The sequence below is a fragment of the Rattus norvegicus genome, chromosome 4, assembly GCF_036323735.1.
Source record: "Rattus norvegicus strain BN/NHsdMcwi chromosome 4, GRCr8, whole genome shotgun sequence".
NCBI lineage: Eukaryota > Metazoa > Chordata > Mammalia > Rodentia > Muridae > Rattus > Rattus norvegicus.
In genome coordinates, this window is record NC_086022.1 from 111,986,129 (window position 1) to 112,003,218 (window position 17,090).

The 17,090-nt window shown below is 39.5% G+C and overlaps 1 protein-coding gene across 5 annotated transcripts in view; it reads right to left on the reverse strand.

Annotated features, from left to right (window-relative positions):
• Ctnna2 (catenin alpha 2) overlaps window positions 1–15,223 on the reverse strand; it is a 1,149,087-nt gene extending 1,133,864 nt beyond the window's left edge. For 3 of the 5 annotated variants that reach the window (NM_001106598.2, NM_001415842.1, NM_001415843.1), the window contains exon 1: window positions 15,044–15,223. The gene's annotated coding sequence lies outside the window, so the exon portion shown is untranslated. The remainder of the gene's footprint in view (window positions 1–15,043) is intronic. The other 2 variants (XM_063285787.1, XM_017592545.3) reach the window with 2 other exon arrangements.
• Between the last annotated feature and the right edge of the window lie 1,867 nt (window positions 15,224–17,090).

A 17,090-nucleotide genomic window follows, 5' to 3' on the forward strand; every position in this document is an offset into this window, starting at 1 on the left:
GCCCTCCCTCATATACTCAATCACAGCTCTTTTTCTCTGTTCTTTCTGCCTCCTTACAATGGCCGCTCAAAAGCTCATGCAATTGCCTTTTCCTAGTTCTCGAATTTATAGTTACTTTACTTCTTCCTGCTCAGCCTATAATGTATTTCTCTAGTTTGTTCTTTTTGGAAACCATTACATTCTCTTCAAATTCTTATTCAAGTGTACATTTTCGATTCATTGACTAATTATTTATGGTTTAAGCACTCTGTTGTTGCTGACAATAACTCTGACTATGCCACTAGTCATGTTTTGGATTTTCACTATTTGTGGATCAGCACTTCGTACTAAGAGTCAAAATAGTGTCTCAATCTTCTTGGTAACTGAAAACGTGAACCTTTCCCAAGAAAGGCAGTAAAGCATCTCCATAGTCATACTATGGGTAAATGTGAATGGAATAATTAAATATTATTTTCAAAGTGAAATATTTACTTTTAGGATTATAATGAACAAAGGACAGTTATGTTCTACACTATGTATTAAACTTAAGCTCACTCATCACAGTGGTCCAGATGAATGGAATCATGAAATTTGAAAGTAAATGAATGGAGCTACAATTATCTTGAGTAAGCTAAATCATACCCAGGAAGAAAAGCCCTCATGTTTTTTCTTATCTGTGGATATTAGCATTTAATTTAGAATACTCACAGAGCTTAAGTAGCTAATAAGGGACCAGGTTAGAAAGTAAGAAAGGGAAAATAGAATATAGTGTTATAAATATGAATAATATAAAAATAAGTATATAATATAAATGTATATAATAAATATATGAAATATATTGTAAATATATATCATATAATGTGTGAGTGAGAGAAACAGAAAAAATAATGTTGCAATTATACATCATATACCACCAAATTAAACTCTCTGGGAAAAAATTAGTGTTTAAAAGTATAGCAAGACTTCATTTGTTTTTTTTTTCAATAAAACTAAAAGTAATCATTTGATTTGTTTGCTTTTGAGAAACAAATTATCTGTCATAATAGTCATTGATTCTAACTATATAATTCAGGGGTGCACATACAAGCATTAGAGATTCCAACACCATACATAGAAAAATCACCTTCCCTGGCACCAGTCCCTACTCTTCCCCTCCCCAACTCTTGACATTTGTTTGTCTCCATACTGTTCACATAGAGCTCATGATTCTGTATGTTTTATACAAATAAAACTATAAAGTGCAATGTCTCGAGTCTGGGTTTTTTCATTTAGTATAATTTTTACTTTTTTAACCTATCAGTGAAAATCCGTATTTATGGTGGAATATTAACTCATTGAACATATGGATCATATTTGGTCATTGACTCTACTTATCTGATCTGATACATGATACTGCTATGACACACAAGCACAAGGGTTCCTGTGGACATTCATCTTTACTTCTTATAAGGACATACTAAAGAGTAGAAATCTTAGGTCATAAATTACATTTAAAATTTGGGGGGACTGCAAAGCTGTTTTCCAACATGGCTGCACCAGGTCACATTTGACTCCAGTCCTTTACAGCTTATGTAGCATCTGTCTGTCATGATCTTTGCTTCGAAGCTGTTTAGTGCCTGCAAACAGGTATGTCATTCAGCTTCTGACTTGTAGTCACCAAATAACTAGTGACATTTACATCTGCTTATTTGAGAATGTGGGATGTCCTCTGTAGAAGACATTACAATCTATACTACAATCAGGTTCTTACTTTTAATTCAGGGGTTTTGTTTAATTCCGGTCTATATTGAAAGAACTGCTCCTATTTGCATGGTTTACACATATTTTATTTGGTTTATTGGGTGTCTTTCAGCTTTCTCGCTGGTAGCTTTGACACACTAAAGGTTATAACCTAAGTTCAACTTAAGTTCTAATATATATATATATATATATAGTGTTACAACTAAGAATCCATTGCATAACTCAAGATCCATAAGATTGACACCTATACTTTCTCAGAAGTGTCTTAAATGTGGCTATGACATTTAGAAATAAGCTGCATTTTAAGTTAACTTTGTAGATGAGATGAGGTAATGGTCCAAATTCATTCTTTACATATGGACTTTCATTGCCCATTTATTACGGAGACTTTTCTCTTTCATTCTGTATGTTTACATGATGTGTGCATGTGAATGTGTGCCACATGAGTTTGGGGATTCAACTCTAATCATTAGGACTGCACAAACCTTTACCTGTTGAGTCATGTTAGCCAATCCCTCAAAGACTATCCTCTTGCCCAGTGAGTTATCTTGTCACCCATGTTGAAAATGTCAACTGACTTCAAATACATGGCTTTGTTTCTGAGGTGTACTTTTCCTCTGAGGATCTCTATGTCCATTCTTACCATACAGCCGTACAGTCCCAGTCTCCACAGCTCTGCTGTAAGCTTAGAAACTGCTATGCGTGCATCTTGCAATTTTGTTCTTTGCTAAGATTTGCTTTGGCTATGTTTGTGTAACAAATGAATTTTAGGGAGAACTTAACCATTTCTTCTTTTAAAAGCTAGTAATTTAGAAACCAATAGCATCGATTCTATGGATCAATTCATCTCTTTAATTGTGTTTTTTTTCACCTGTGTATACTGATGTATTTACCTTTATTTAGGTTTTTGTTCATTTCTTTCAATAATGTTGTGTGACTTGTGATATGAAATGATTTCTATAACTGGATATTATTCAATATTTTACTTTCTCCAGATAACAATAAGTACATGAAGTAGTTTTGTACTATTCGGGTAGCCTTCTACCCAATAAAGTACTTAATAATGACATATGTTTATGATTGCGATATCAAGCATTTTTAAACACACTCAAAAAGGAACATTTATTTCACATGCTAACTTACTTTAACTGAAAAGAATTCACAACCTATCAAGAGCTACAGTAAATGGTGCCAGACCTGGATTTAAGGGGTCATTTATTCATCACAGCGGCAGCATAAAAAAACTGTCTGTAAAAAGCCATCCAGACATCATGCAAGTTCCATCAGATAAATAGCTCTGTCTCAAATTATTCAAACAATCTAAAACAGAAATTATCTATGGGCTGAAAGGCTTATTCATAATTATAATGTTAGTGTTATTTGAATTCATGCTTATTGGTATAATTATTTACAGAAAAATAAAACTATTAAAGATAACATTTTCAAAAACAGTGATCCATCATCCATAAAGATATTTTGTTGTTTCATAAACTGTGCCTTAACACTTGCCACTGATTTCACATTCACATTTGTTATTCTACAAAGAAAAATGCTTGTTTTTCTAATCCAAAAATGAGATCTAACTACACTATGTGACTCTTAGAGTCTTAATATTGATGGCTTCAATGAGAATAAGTTGTGTCTTAGTTTAGATTCTATCATTGTGATGAAATGCTGTAACCAAAAATAAGAAAAGGGTATATTTTGTTCACACTTCCATATACCAACTCATTCATAAAAAATTAATTTAAGGCAAGTACTCAAAAACTCCAGGCACCGAGGCACAGGAGCTGATACAGGGTCCGTGGAGGAGTGCTGTTCTACGGGCCTGATCCCGTGTGCTGCTCAACCTGCTTTGTTATAGAACCCAGGACCAATAGCCCAGGCATGACAACACCATGGGCTGGACCATCCCACATCGATAACTAAGAAAATTCCCTATATCTTGTTCTAAAGCCCAGTCTTATAAATGCATTTCCTCAATCCTCCACTCAGATGACTTTGGCAAAACATGTCAGCATAAATACATAGTGGAAATGTAGTTCACTGTTATGGTCCCAAGTTTGACCTATACCACTGAAGAGATAGGAAGGAAAGAGAGAGAAAGGAAATAACAAAACATTAGCAATATACATACATAAAATCTAAACCAGATGAATAATTTAGAAGAAATTTGAATGAACGGGTCAATTTTCTCAATCTGCATAATCAGTAAAAGTTTTTTATTGATTTTTATTTGATATTTTAGGGATGGAGAGATGGCATGGTTGTTAAGAATAACTATTGCTCCTGCAGAGAACCCACATTTGGCTCGCAGTGCTCATGTCAAATGCTTCACAACTGTCTGTGACTCTAGTTCCAGGGGACCCAACATCCTCTTTTTATCTCTGTAGGTATCTGAATCACATGCACATACCCATACATAATACACACATATACATATAATTTTAAAATCTTCTAAGTTTCATGATATATGGTTATAAAAATAATAATAAAGTGAACCTTTTCTTGTCAAGCTTGAAAAATATGGTCTTTAGGCAAAATATAAAGGTAAATTCTGGCCAAGAAGTTGAGGAAACAAAAGCCTCCTATGGGTCAGCTGGCTACCGTGTTAATATTTCCACGTTCTTTAATGCTGGCACTAGATGCAACTGAAACACTGTCTTGCACAGCACCCCGAGTACACAAATGACTAAAGAAGACAGCAGGTTCCAAAGAATACAGTTGTTTTATAATTTAAGAAATGTAATATATCAAACATTTTCATAATCAAGCAGATCACTGTTCACTCAAATAGCTAGCAGTTTAGAAGGAAATAGCTTTCCGACTCCTGAGAACCCCTACAAAACAATCTTCATAAAATGTTCAGAGAGGCCCAGAAAATTGCCATGTCAGTATGTACAAGAGATTATATAGATTTTATTTATACAATACACCTCATCCAAAAAAGAGTTCATAAACAGAAAGATATGTGTATTAATGTTGTGGGGTACCGTGTTCCCAGAAGATATCTAAAATTCACTTGTTATGCTGCTGTCTAGACCAAGTATTTAAGATATAAGTATGCCTAATTTATACTAAATCCTTGTTAGAAAAAATACTTTAAGTTTAGTATTAGCAGAAACTGTATGGAAATTAGTGTTTGTTTTTCATTTTCAAATTTGTGTTTGATCCATGTCCTATGACCTCAACTTTGTACTATTATCATCATCATTATTACTTTTAATAGAGTTGAGCCTATAGTGTTCTACACACTGGGCAAGCTTTTTCTTCCACTGAATGTTATAACTACACTTAGTTTCTTATCCTAATATATAGAATGGTCACACAAATTGGTGACCAAGAAATGTAAGAAAGACAAATTTTGAAACAGAGAAGTATTTCAGCAAGGAAACTCAGAGCCAAACTATGTATAAAAACCAAGAGATGTGTTAGCTTTATCAGCGAAGAATCAATAGAAACTAAAGGAAACCTTCCACTCCCCACAGTAAAAGCAGAGCAATGTGGACACAGATGGTAACGAATGGGACAAAACTAGAAGGATCTCCTTCTGTGAAGAAAGTGATTCATGATCCTGAATGTTACAGGAACAAAAACTGAAAACTAACAGGACTCCAAAAAAAAGTTGTCATCCCATCTCCCTCAAAACTACCTTCAGGATAGAATGAAAGTTAAAATGCCAAAAATGCTCGTTCTGAAATTAAGTAACTTTTGGAGCACCGTAGCAGCCTTTTTAAAAGGGTGTGATAGAAGTAAATAGGAAGCTTTAGAGGAAGAAACTCATTTGGATTCCACAATGTCCTCTATACTACAGGGACCATAACATTCCATTGTGACTTCTGGAATTACAACGAAACTCTCCTTACCCAGAGAATACAACAAACATACAAAGTGGAAGCATGAAAATGGTCAACCTAAAAACACAGATATGTTTACACAACCATCAGACAATTACATGGAATTACTAAGACTCTTTAGAATTCACAGAGGGAAAAATGATAAGAAAGACAGCTTCCTTTCCATGTAGTTATTAGAAAACTTTTATATATGCACAACTACCTTGTATTTGCAGAGGTGTGGGATCAGGCATGTTCAGGCTCACAGGTGGAACAGAATTTATGTACTGTTTTAAGAGAAACCTGGCACTAACTATCCAAGTAGAAAGTGCGCACCCTGCCTGAACTAGCAGTTGTAGTTAGCAGCATTCAAACAAAAGGCGCTGGTCCATGTGGAAAGTAAAACAGTGTAAAGATGGTTCTTACACCCTTGCCTAAAATAGGAAACGAGCAGAACAAACTGTCTATGGAAGCACAAAGGCTCAAGAATCCAAGGAGGCTCACTGTGTACAATAAATCCTGACACTGGCAAATAATGACAGAAACAATCAGATACCATCTTCTAGACCTACTATGTGACATATAGGTAAAGAGTATCACCTAAGTTAAGCAAGCCTTTGTGCATCTGCGTGTGCGTGTGTGTGTGCATGTGGGTGTGTGTGGGTGTGTAGCCTGTTTGCATACCTACTAATAAGCACATTCAGCAGAGACATTGGCAATCTAAACTTAATTTGTTGCCGATGACATAGATCACACTAGAAGGCAAAGTTTACCAGGTATTTTATATCTATATATACTCAAAAACTGTAACTATAATTTCTAATGGATGTGATGCTATCCCAAAATATGTAGAAAAAAATGTATTATGCCAGATAGTGCTTAAATGCATTTAGTTTCAAAATAAGATACAAAATGGTACAATCTAAGCAGAGCTGTCAAAAGATATCACTATAAATTAAACTGGAATATATCCATGATGGGAGAGGACTAGAAATTTACCAAATATTCACTGGGCAGTTATTTGGACTACATTTTTTGTATTGTTCTGAGGTTTCCACTGGAGTTTTCCTTGTTATTTTCTGGACAGTAGGTTGGGTTACTGTGTCACTATCAATGACAACCTGGTGTTCTTTTGAAACAATGTAGCCCTTGTTTCATTCTTGAGATACTTCTGTGTACACAATGTGTCAACATTTCTGCATTCCCAGCCTGTCTCCTCCATGGGTCTCCCTTAGCAGCTGTTTTCTCAGCAGATATCAATCAAGAGCTTTAGCCTTTTGTCTCTGGGATGTTGTTTTCTATCTCCCCCACTGCTAAGCATTGATCCCACATTCCTGCAGGGACAGGTCTGCCTCAGTCCCCAGACCAAGGCAGGACTGAAGGAAAAGTTTCTAATGTAAGACCACTTTCACTTCTGTACTCTTACTGCAAGAGCTGAATTTTCCTTCATTGAAGAACTGGATTTCCGAGCCAATTCACTGCAGAGTTAGAAGGGAATCCCACACACTCTACTATGTAGCATTAAGCTGCTCAAGTGAGTATTTTATATCTGTGTGCAGGCTGTCAATTTGTGAGATCAAATACCATGTCTTATTCTCCCATGAATTCTGAGCTGTTGCTCTGCACAGACAAACATACACAGTTTTTCATACCTTAAAGTATTTAAGGAATGAGTGATTTATTTGAACTGAAACCTGTAGGATTTGTTCAAAGATGAAATGGGTTTGGAGACTTAATTCAATCACAAGTATTTGTGAAGGGACTGTAATAGAAAAAAAATGTTAGAAAAAAAAAGAAGCTACAGTTTTTATCTAGGAAGAAGACCTTAGAAAACAGTGCAAGAATAATTACTGTTTTGGCTTCACCCTGAACCAGCAAAACATGTAAACCTTCTTGCCTGAGGTCCTGATTTCACAGATGGGCAAACTGCAATCAAGCTTGCTTGCCTGGAACTGACACTATTGCCAACACTCACGTTTGCCTCCTGTCCCAACCCCATGGGTCTTCCCTGTTTTGCACTACTTGACAATGTTTGTGTGCTTGCCCACTTTTCAACTGTTGCCTTGAGTCTAAATTCCTTTCCCTTCTCTTCCAGTTCAGGCTTTGGGCTAGGGTGTGAATTTCTTCATCTTTTTTCCAGAGTACATTTGATACCTGTTTTTGCCCACGTTCCAAAATAAGCTCTCCCAAAACACACAGGGCCTTTGGTTTCTGTCTCCTTCCAATAGCCCAAGAGCGTCACTGCAGCCCGTGAATGCACTTTAAACAAATGGCAAAGCTTGCTAGCCATGCAAGGTCTTCTGCTCATCAGCCCTTCCATTGGCTTTGTCCAGTGCTGAGCAGTCAGATAAGAGAGCATGCTGCAGGATGGCTTCTGGCAAAAGTTTCCTCATTTAGAGGCCACTGCCTGCAGTCTGTTAGAAACTAGAGCAGCTGTCCTAGTACTGGCAGGGCATGAGGCTGACAGTGAGGCCAGAGAGCAGGCCAGAAAGAAAGAGCTGAACACAGTTTTATCCGGAAAACCCATCCTTCCACTCTGGCTACTTTTCACAGCTCCTTTCAAATGCATTTCTTTCCCTGTGTGGACAGGACATACACAACTGCTTTTCAAAGTGCATTGATGAACTTGTACAGAGGACACCAGCAGCAGCAGCAGCAGCAGCAGCAGCAGCAGCAGCAGCAGCAGCAGCAGCAGCAGCAGCAGCAGAAGCAGTAGCTGCTTTGCTAACTTTTTGAAAGAAATAATCTTAGATGGGAATTTGACAGGGTTCCCAGTCGTTTTAATTTTAAAGATACAATGAGTAAAGCTGGCACAAGTTTATAATATAAAAGTTTTTATGCGTTGTTAGTTTTCTCAGTAATGGACTGAAAGCACTTTTACAATTAGGGGAAGTGTCAAACTGCTTTCCAAAGTATTACACTGTCACCAGTCAAGTGTAAGTGCTATATATCGTTGCTTCCTATTCTCCCCTAAACTCGATGTTGGCAATTTTCATCTAGAAACTTCATGGTTAATGTCGTGCCGTCACATTTGTTTTTTTTTCAGGTTTTATTTTATTTTCAGTCCTGTGCATATGCATTCGCTATGTGTCAGAGTGTGTGGATGAGTTCAGGTACCTGTGGAAGACAGAAGCTTGAGATTCCCTCCAGCTGAAGTTACAGGCAGTTGGGTTCTCTGCAAGAGCAGCAATGTTCTTAATCACTGTGTCTCCTCCTTAGCTCCACTCTGTGGCTTTTAAATTTTCTTCATTTGTGTGAGAAAAAGAAAGAAACACCTGGCCTGGAGATCTGGCTCAGTGGCCAAAGCGTCTGCTGCACAGACCTGAGAACCTGAGTTTTTGTCCACAACACTCACATAACTGCTGGGCAGGTATAGTGATGACTTGTAATCTCAGTGGTCCAGAGTAAGCAACAGGAGACATTTCTGGGGGAGCTAGCCCCATACATTATCCCAAATTGTTGAGTTTCAGCTCAGCAAGACACTCTATTTCAATAATTGAAGTCAAACAGGATCTAAGAAAACATAGAACAACAACTTCTGATCTCTGCAGGCGTGCACAAATATGCGCGTGCGCACACACACACACACATACCCCCCCACACACACACATTCATGGAAGTGTAAGCAGAAGTTTTCTGCTAAAACTAATGAAGGCAGGCTTTCCATAGGGTGAAAGAAATGTATTTGAAAAGGTTTCTGGGTTCAAACCCTGGGAACCACACGATGGAGAGAAAGGACTCCATCAAACTGTTTTCTAAAAGTTACACATAGGCCATGTATGATTTGCATCCATATCTCATCCACATTTTAGTTCCAAAAGCTATATATTAAACGCTATGTGAATACCCAAATGTATGTGTATATAGGCAAAGAAGATAAATTATATGCTTGCTACATAAGTGTGATACTTACGTTGAAACCCATTCCCTAGTTAAGTATTGTAACACGAATCTGTAATCTCATAATTCATACAGAGAAACAGGATTTTCAGAAAGGAGAATTACAATGAGTAATCCTGTCTCAAAGGACTGACAACTATAGTTGTCCTTTGACCTTCATATGTGAGCCATGGTATGTGAACACACACACACACACACATACACACACACACACATATAAACACACAAACACCTTGCAGACATATTCAGATACAGGAAAGATAAATAATATATATATATTAAAAACAATTAAAACATGGGTTCTAGTATTATGACAGCAAAAATAAAAGAGACCCTTAACTGAACAGCAGTTATAAATTTTATAGATCAATACACAAAATTAGTCCACTTTGTGTCATCTGTACTCAGTCTTCCCAGTTGCTAACTTTACCTGATAAAACAATTATATTTCACACATGAAAATTCCTATTGTTAATACACATGAAAGCAATGAATTAAGAGCTGTGTTTATGGATCAAGCCTTCAAATCAAAATGAGTAATAATATCATTTTTCAAAGTAAAGACCTGAAGTACTAAGTGTTATAAAATGAGATTATAACTGTCTGTTATTATAATATGCCCTAAGCAATCATTTCAAAGAGGTGTATAATGCATATTTCTGGTTGTGTTCAAATTGGTGTTTAAAGGCAAAAAAAAAAAAAAATTAAAGTAGGAAACTGAAAGTACCCAACATACTTGTTTTTCAAAATTGTCTATTTCTGTAATGCAATAACAAGTCGAAATGACACTATTTAAATATTTTTATTTAGACTGTAGAATCTTTCAAGGATACAGAGATTGAAGTATAAAATAAAAACACCACGTCCCTAAACAAGTCACTGCTGCCAAATCCTCTAAGATGCAGAACACCGGAAGTGAGGGTCAATAGTGTATAAAAGGTGGAAGATAGAAAAGGGTGTGAAATGTCATTCTTTAGACTACACACAGCCATTATCATCATTAACTCACATCTGTAGTTACTGGACTAGACATTTCCAAGACCTGTATCATCCACAATCCATCCAAGACAGAAGCGCAACCTGCCCTTCACTTGCTGATGTCAGTCGGTCTAATGGAACCTTCTAGATCATTGTCACATACACAGTTCTAGTTAGTCTCAGTGGGTCACAAACAAAACAATCGGCATACTTGAGAGATATTTGTGGGGAGGGGTGTAGTAAGGAGGTGGAATGACTTATTGTGTGATACTGTAAAATAATGATGATTATAATACCAAACATTTTAACATCACGGCTTATATATTACTCACTTTTGGAAACATACACTTGCTTATGACTAATATAACTTTTATGTTTTACCAGTAAGTAAACTTTTTACTACTAGGGAGAAAGAAATGAAGTTGTGTGCACCCACTAAAAACAGAATAGGTCAACTCTATAAGAACATAATCACTGCCACGTGGAACTTTGTTGCAGACAGAGAACTTCCTCGAAATCTATTTTCTAAAGAAGGAATTCAATTTTTCAATTTCCATTTTTGCTGTTAGATGGGGAGACATCACAAAACTGTTTAAGAACTTCAACCAGAATTGAAGGTTGACTCACAGATTTTGTCTATAAACATCTATCTGCCCCTCCATCTTGTACAGATATTTAACATGATCAGGACAAGTTTCAGACACCTCTTTCTGTCACCACATGTTAATACACAAATAAAACATCTAAAAAGCCAGCCATTCTCTTTTGGCAGCTGTAATATTTTTTTACATTCCTGTAAAAGGGAAAATTAGTAATTAGGTAATGTCGTGAGTAAAACATAAAGCTCCAAGAAATAAAATTACTTCAAGAAGTTCTGCTTTTGCACATGTTAAATAGACCATCTTCACAGAGATACAGTCCTAGAATACCCATGGCATAAGGAAAGGGAGGTGTCAAAAACAGTATTAACCATTATTGTCTAGCAAAAGTCAAGTGTGTCCTCTGTCTCACAGTTTAAGGAAAAACCCTGAAAAGTATGTTGTGAGTCTGCCTGTGGCAAAGACTTAGAGTTCTGTGTCTTATGGAGGCATGGAGTACGCGATAGGATAAGACAAAGAAATAAAATTAAAACCAGATGGTTGGTAACTGAATCCCCAGTGAGAAAGTGGATCCTAAAGTACAATTGACTTGTCCGGGGTATTCAACACTTTTTAATGTATTCACTAATTTAAACAACAGTCCAGAAAATGAAAAGTCTTGTTCATGTGCCTCTCACCCGTCACACTGGGCTTTCCCCTCCATCTCTGTTCTGACTCCTACTGCTTCACATTCGTCTCTGGGACCCCCATACAGGCCTGAATGCTTCTACTAAATAAAGCAGTTTCCGCGGTCACACAGCCATCTCTGCCCTTCAGAACTACTGTCACGTCTCTCTTCCATAGCCACAGTGCATAAATCTATATAACATGTTAGAATACTTTAAAACCTGCCCTCCCAATTAAAATAATGCTAGTGAAAAACATAGTTTGCTTCAAGTTTTGTGCTAAACAGATTTAACCTCTAAGCAAACTCCAAGAATCATAATCTCAAATCATTGATAAAGCAAGTTTCTCAAACAGCAGGTGAAGCACACTGTGTTCTCAAGTAAGAGAAGCTGAACTCAGGTCAGAAGCTTTCTACAAAGATCTAGCTCTTTGTAGCTCTGAAACTGGACCTCATGCAAATACCCTCTATCTTCAACTACCTACAAGCTGAGGCCAAAGACAGTGTCTTTTTCTTCCTTCCACGACAGCTCTCACGAGAGCCAGCATTAGCTTGCATGTGTGTTAAGAGCTTGAAGTGGGGGACATATACAGAATTTATGCAGAATATTTCATGTGAGGGTTCATAGCTATGTGGTCTTTATTTGTATCTTAAAGGCCCATGTAATTATAAACAGATGCTTCTGGAAATAAAATTCATGAGGAGTCAGAGCATGTGTGCAAAGGTGTTTGTTAGTTAGGGATCAAGCTGCTCTTTTCTTGTTTGTGTTCTGTTTTGGGGGTGCTGTGGAACAAGCCAAGGCCTGGCTCATACCGGGCAAGAAAACTAATACTGAGCTATATACCACAGTTACATCAAATTGCCTTTTTATGCATTAATTCCTTTTCAAACTCATATTTTATTCATTTAACTCATCTACTCTCCTAAGATATTGTCGTAAACAAAATATTTCATTTTCTATTTCTTTAATAACTTCACTCGCCTTTCACAATATTGATGAATATTTATAAACAAGAGTCAGATAAAATGTGCCTTTCATTCCATAGTGAGCACTGTATTCTTATCAGAAATACTCCCTCATCGTCCTGTGAGGGAAATTTGCCACATAGAAAAAGCAAGCTGATGAGGAACAACTGCTCCTCCCACACTCAAAACTCCACAAAGCAAGTGTAATAGGTTGGCAGGCAGAATGGCCTTTGAAAGTAAGTTAGAACAAAACAGACTTATTATCACCATATATGATTGCCACAGCTAAAACTTAGGGCAGGGAAAGGAACAGCAACAGCAAAAGCACACCTGTATGGAATTCACCGGCAACTAATATAACTGTTCAAATACACACACAGTTGACCACCATTCTACCTGGACATATCCGTAACCGATACTCCAACCAAGCTTCTGCCACATGGATCATAAACCTGAGAAGCCATGAAAAGAGCTGCATTCCTCCGGGGAAGGTGAAGGGGAGAGGCTTCTCTTGTTTCGCAATAACATATACTTCCCTAGTACTAACCCACATGACCGTCTGTACCAGCCATTTAGGCAGGTCTGCACTCTGTCACTTAGAAAGACATTTCTCTTCATCTCAACAGCTACTTTACTCTCACATAAAATGCAAAACTGCCTGCTACACCGAAAGAATATCATCAAAATTTCAACGCAAGAAATAAACCCACGACTTCCTCTATACTATACTTATGGGCTGCAAGTTCAATGAACCCAGTTTTCCTACCTCTACCAGTGCTATTTATACAGGAAAATGTAGCTATTTTAAAGTTAAGGTTAGGGAGGCTGTTATCATTCAGAAGAATCTCGATGGACAAACTAAGTCTTTGATTTTTCAGTTTGTTTTTATACACACAATTAGACCTACTGAGATGATATAGTGGAGCAGCAGTGCCGTGCCACCATGTAGAAGTTAAGCTTTTTAGAAACAACATTTGCAAACAGAAACACTGCAATACCCTCATCCCTGAGAAAGATTGAAATGTGCTGAAGTGACACTGAAGACAGCTATGTGAACACAAGATTCCATGCAAGGAACTGATGCAAAATTGACGGAAAATTTAAAATTCTTAGGAACAATCCTCCCAGAGTCAATTCAACTTTCCCATTAGTGTAAATGCATCTAGGAATCAGCACAGTCACTCAGGACATTTTCTTTTCAAAATATCGGGATGCCTACAAGGTAGCCGAGCAGGATTGAGAGTGCCTGTGCTGAATCCTATCAGGCAGCTAAAGCTATCAAAATGATATGTTTACAGGACGGTAGAGTACAGCCTCATTCTTCAATAGCCGGCTAGCCATTCTCAGTGTCTTGAAGTAAACCAGGGATGAACAAAAAGTGTTATCTTTCTATTTCCTCAAAGCAAGTTCTCCGGGTGTTTTGCATATCAAGCAAAACACAATGTGTAATGCACGAGTATTAAAGTTGAGAGAGTTTCTGTCTGGGAAGTAGTGACGGAGCCAAGGACACACAGGTTCAAGTCCAAGCTGAATATTAGGCGGGTGGTTTGAAAACATCAATCCAGAAAGGCCTAGAGGAAGGGATTCAGGCTTCCACTGTTGCCAACCTTGCTCTCCCCTCCCCTCTTTTTTCTCTTGTTCCCTTCCAGGCTTCTTATTCCTTGTGGTTTCTCATGGAGAGGACAATCAAAGCAGAAAAGGCTGGGTTTTAAATTAGTGTGATACACAGTGGGAATGTGTAATTCCCCAAGAGGAAAAAAAAGAAAGGAAGAAACTGTTGAAGAGGGAAGTCGGAGGGGACGGTTGGAAACATATCTAAGTGACAACCTCCCCACCCCCACCCTCTATAGCACATATCCATAGATTGTTCCTGGACTCTATTCGTTCCAGTTCTCAGTACTCTATCCAACTTGACCCTTAATCCTGACAATGTAAAGAACTGCAGGGCATCCTCTGCGCGAGCGTGCTTCTCTTGGTACAGGAAACCAATTTTCAAGAAACCCCTGAATCCGGACAGTTGTACCAGGCAAGGATGCTCTGACCATCCCACCCTCCCTCCGGGAAGGGGGTGAGGATAAGGAAGGGGGGGGGGGATGAAGAGAAGGTAGATAAAAGGTATGCAAAGATGAGCTGGAGGGTGAGTGGCTAAAAGAAAGACAGGGGAGAAAGAAAGGGTGGGAAGGAAGTAGGGCTGGGTGAGAGAAGAAAGGGATGAAAGGCTGGAAAGGAGAAAGGAGCGGAGAGGAGAGAGGGATGTTGGGAAGGATGAGGGCGGGAGGGCTGGGGAGCGGGAGGGAGGGGAGGACGAAGAGGATGGGAGGGAGGGAGGCAGGAAGGGAGGGAGGCAGGCAAGGATGGAAGATGCTCTGCCCGGGACTCACCTCTGTGGGTCGGTGGGAGTTTCTCGCCTCCTCCTCCTCGTCCTCTGTCTGCAGCAGCTGGCACGGAATGACAGAAGCGACTGGAGAGGCGGCGGTAGGGACTAGGGCAGCTGCTGCAGCTGCTTCTGGTCGAGGTGCGGTGCCGCCCGCTCCGCCCGGGTCTCCGCCTCACTCAGGGCTGCCAGCAAAGCCGCTCCCCCCTCCCCCCGCCCGCCCCGCGTCCTGCCCAAGCGAGCGGCAGCGGCCCGGATCGCCGCTAGGGGAGGTGCCCAGTGCGCACGCGCGGCCGCTCACTTGCTGGCTCCTTTGCTCGTGCCCGCGACTCGGCCGGGCTAGCAAAGAATGAGCACGCGGGCGCGCCGCCCGGGAGCTCCGGAGGGGAGGGACTGGAGAAAGGAGCCACAGAGGGCGCAGGTGCCGTCTCCATGGCAATGGCGTTACCCTCTGGGCGGGGACCAGAAGCTTGATGCCGGCCCTGCAGGGAGGGGCTGGACTCCTGAATGGTCTGCAAAGGCGACAGAGGGCTGGTTGGGGTTCCACACTCAGAAAGACCATAACACGTGGCAGCAGGAGGCCAGCGCCGGGTGCAGTCCAGTCGGACCTGTGGCCCGGAACGCCAGAGAACCTGGAAGAGGATGGAACTGTTAAGAGAAATCGGGGCTGTGGCTCTTTAACAAACCTCTGTGAACAGTTTCCATGGAAGGCATTGTAGTTATCTGTATTAAGCACTCTTGACATGTGGAAGTATCCGAAATGTTTAAGGTCACTCTGTCTTCACATGGGTTACACGAGTTGAGAACATGCATAGCGACATGAGTACTAGGAGCTTGGTGACAGGGGTCTAACGAAGAGATTTGCTTAGAGGCAAAAAGGATACACAGCTACATACAGCAAGAAGCATAAGTTACAATTGTCTTTGTTCGATCACAGTGCGGAATGACAACTTTGGCTTTGTCTGTACTACATCAAAGCGGAAAAAGTGCAAGAAAGCTCTGGCAACTTGGAATGCAGCCTACACTTATTCCATCTGGAATCCTCATCCACTGCCATTGGATCTTTTGTTCATGCTATACTTAGATGACCCTGTATCACTGGATACACGCATTCCTAATGCCCTTTTATCCTTGGCTGTGTCGCGATATTTTCATCTACTGTTGCTCCTAAATTGAACATTTTCACTTGTTAGGAAATTACATGGAACTCAAGTGTCTTACTATCTCTAGACTACCTCCGTTTGCTCCTCTTCTTTTTCCCTAATGTCTCCTTGGCTGTGCTTTCCTTTCCCAGTTACCGCTGATCATATTTAAGACGTCTAGGGAAAGTGGACGATATCGTCAAATGCAACCTAAACGATGATTTCTAAACATCGTTCTCACATAATGGTGCTTCAGGACCACGGACAGTAGCACCGCAGGCAGGCCAGCTTTCTTTCCTCAGTCTTTTCTTTAGCCTATAGAGACTGGAGAAATACTCATGGGTGGGGATGGGAGACAGTAAACAGACAAAATAGATGGACTAACTAGCTAAATAAATAAAATACACAGATCACTTAAAGAATGTGTGCTATATTATATGACCCTGTAAACTGGAGCAGGCCGGCAGCTTCCTTCAATTAGAGTTTGGAAAAAATCATGGATTTAGAGTAAGCACTTGCAAGATCTTGTCCTGAGGAACTGGCAAGAGTCTGGCTTGTAAAGTGCTTCTATATAATCAGAGAAACCTCATAGCAGAGCTACACGGCACCATGCACCACACACGGCAATAAGCACCTTCAATTTTAAAAATTCCCAGAATAAGGACTAAAGAGTACCAGCTAAATGAGGCGGAATACTCAAAGGGCTGCCTTTTGTTCTGATATTATTACTGAGATTTTTTTGCTTTTGTTGTTTTTTTTTTCAAGACAAGGTTTATCTGTACAGCCCTAGCTGGCCTGAAACTCTCTGAAGGCCATGCTCATCTCAAACTCAGAGGTCCAAGATCCACCTGCTTCTGCGTACCAAGTGCTGGGATTAAAGACTTGTGTCACCATTGTCCGGGTATTGCAGTG